The sequence below is a fragment of the Pristis pectinata genome, chromosome 42 (assembly GCF_009764475.1).
Source record: "Pristis pectinata isolate sPriPec2 chromosome 42, sPriPec2.1.pri, whole genome shotgun sequence".
Lineage (NCBI taxonomy): Eukaryota > Metazoa > Chordata > Chondrichthyes > Rhinopristiformes > Pristidae > Pristis > Pristis pectinata.
Genome location: NC_067445.1, coordinates 1883983 through 1887008, shown reverse-complemented (window position 1 = coordinate 1887008; position 3026 = coordinate 1883983). Strand labels below are relative to the sequence as shown.

At 52.2% G+C, this 3026-nt stretch overlaps 2 non-coding genes across 2 annotated transcripts; one reads left to right on the top strand and one right to left on the bottom strand.

Annotated features, from left to right (window-relative positions):
• The first annotated feature begins 228 nt into the window (after positions 1–228).
• On the top strand, positions 229–300 carry trnag-ucc (transfer RNA glycine (anticodon UCC)). Its single transcript has one exon. It is a non-coding gene; the product is annotated as a tRNA-Gly (tRNA).
• A 2293-nt stretch (positions 301–2593) lies between these two features.
• trnaa-ugc (transfer RNA alanine (anticodon UGC)) lies at positions 2594–2665 on the bottom strand. The gene has a single exon. It is a non-coding gene; the product is annotated as a tRNA-Ala (tRNA).
• Between the last annotated feature and the right edge of the window lie 361 nt (positions 2666–3026).

Below are 3026 nucleotides of genomic sequence, written 5' to 3'. Positions count from 1 at the left end.
ACTGTCACAGAGGTCGAATCTCACTTCGGTCGGATCCCGGGTGAATAATCACTGGGTGCTGTGTGACTCCGGTCTGTTGGACGGTTCCGACATCAACTGGACGGAACAGGGACTGCAGCAGAGGGAGAGATGACCCGTCAGAGAGCATTTCCGGGACTGGTGATCGAGTCACGGAATCAAACAGCACTGGAGACTGTCCAGTACCCGAATCTCCTGTAGCATCATGGAGCGATGGTGGTATAGTGGTGATCATAGCTGCCTTCCAAGCAGTTGACCCGGGTTCGATTCCCGCCCATCGCAGAGTTTTAATCTCCTCAGAATTCAATCCCTCAGAACACCATCTGTGCAGAACACGAGGGGCTGTTTGGTTTACTCCTGCTCACTCGCGTACGGCTTCCTGGATTCATTTAGTTCGATCAGTGAGTGTAAAAGAGACCCCATCGCTGTCTCATTCATTATTGTTCAATGTAGGCAGGTCGGTTGATCAGGGAAGGAATACACGTCCCTCATCTTTAACTGGGAACCGATGAACAGATCAGTGCAGCTTCCTGCTCTCCCTCTATCCCATATTCCCACAACAACCGAGAACACATCCCAGTCTATCCCAAAGACGTTTTCACAGTGAGTGACGTCAGTCTGTTCACCACCCGCGCGTTCTGTCTGTGTTTACCCTGTGGGATCTCTCCCCTCAATCCCTCTCTGTTCCGAGAGGAACATTAACCGTTATTATCCGCTCGCAGATGTAATACAGAGTCACAGGGACATGCAGCACACAAACAGGCCGTTCGGCCCATCATGTCCATGCTGACAATTAATACACATCTATACCAATCTCACCTACCAGCACTGAGTCTGTTGCCTTCAGTGCCTTGGCGATTCAAGGGCTCGTCTGGATCCTTGTCAAACACCACGGAAGTCACTGCCTCCGGGACCCACTTAGAGGGTGAGTTCCAGGTTCCAACCACCCTGTTCGTGGGGAAGTTCTTCCTCTGATGCCTTCCGGTTACAGGCATGTCAGGTACGGGGAACTCTTTCCCACTGTCTCCGCCGCTGATGAAGTGAGATAACTCTCCAAGGTCTCGTTCACCCTCCTCCGCTCCAGGTACAACAGCCCCAAGTCTATCCAAACTCTGCATAACTGAAACGCTCCACCTCAAGCATCATCCTGATGATTACCGCCTCCCACCACCCCCCTCTCCGTCTCTTGTCCATTTAGGGCTTCCCTCACTCCCTCTGCCCAACGGAAATGTCCCATTTTCATGGATGACCGGCCCGGATCTCTGTGTTTTAGTTCCCATTTTTGTGTTTGTGTGTAAGTAGTTTGGATTATGTTTTCAATGGTAAATTGCTGTTTCCGAAGAGGTAAATAACAGCGGATGGTTTCGATCCATCGACCTCTGGGCTATGGGTCCAGCACGCTGCCGCTGCACCACTCTGCTGTTGGGGAAACATTGTGTTCTGTTGCTGCGCTGAGAATGTCCCGCCGTCCCTTCGATCAGTTTTATTAGTCGTTCCTTTTCCCTCGCCGACTACTCTATCTTTCCTGACATTTCCCTTCTGTCTCTCTTCCCCTGTCTCTCTGTCTTCGTTTCCTTGTTCCTTACTTCCTGACCCATCCAGTCACCATAGTTGTGTTGTCTGTGCTCTCTCCCGGTCGGATACCTCTTCCCTGACATTTCAGCGATGACTGTGTTTGACATGATTTCATTGACCCTGTTACTGTGGCCCTGTTGTCGGACATTCTGTTTATCTTCCCCTGTGTGTGCTCCGTGTTCCGCATATAATGGTCGGCGAATTAAAGACGGTTCTAATTCCCAGAGCAACGCGGCCGTACCGGGCAGTGACAGGTGGGGAGTAGCGGGGTGCCGCAGGGTCCAGAGCACTGACCTGGCAGGGGAGTGACGGGGCTGTTCTTCCGGGCTGAGGCTCGCCCACTGCACTCCGGGTGTACTGACACCTGTCATGTCCCAAATGTGTGAAATCGACAGAAAAATGTGTGGTGGTGGGGAGTGTGTTCGCTCTCTCCCTGATCTTCAGTCAAACCTAGAATTGCATTCGGCTTGTTTTGACCTTATGCCGCGCATGTCCCTTGTCGCCTGTGGTAATGGAGACGTTCAGCGTTCAGAACGGGACTGATGATGCCGCCCGTCTCTTCAATTCACTCTCCTCCGCCTCTCCAAATGACAGTTCAATCTCCTTATCTTCACAACCTGTTGTCCGCTCAGACCCTGGACCTGCGCCGAAAAGGCCGAGTTTCTGACTCTCCTACATGGGGCGGTTCAGTAACAGGCCGGCGGGTAGTTATCCCACCCCTCCCCCGAGCCCGGAGCTTCACTCCGGCACAGAGCCACTGTTCGTCATTCTGCGGGAACTTTCTCCTCGCTTCGAGTCTTTGTCAGTGAGGCTCAGATCCCGAAACGTAAACAATAAAAGCATGACACTGACCAAAGAGGGGGCTGTCTGGGAGATTGCCGAAAGATTGACAGTGATTTATCCCTATTAGACGTCACTCTACCAGCTCACTGAGGCTCGGGACAGCATCGCGTTTCTCCAAGAATTTTCACGCATTGTTCAAAATTCAAGATCAGCAGCGTGGAGATGCCGGGGATTGAACCCGGGACCTCATACATGCAAAGCATGTGCTCTCCCACTGAGCTACATCCCCGATACAAGGGAGCTGCTTTTGACAGAGAAGAGACTGCACATGCTGGAATCTGCAACGACAAACAATCTGCAAGAGGAAATTAACAGCCGAGCGGCATCTGTGGGAGGAGTGGTATTGTCGCTGTTTTAGGTGGAAACCCTGCATCAGGACTGACGTTGGGATTTGATGCTGGGATTGGACTGGAACCGCTGACAATTCCTTCCCCACACAGGCGCTGCTCGGCCCGCTAAGTTCCTGTAGCAGATTTTTGCTGTGGTAGCTTCAGAAGCAAGATTCTCCCTGGCCCCTCCCCACCCCCACGGCGGTCCCCGTGTTTCTCCCGGTCCGAATCAATCATTGCCATTGAAACATAAATGATAGC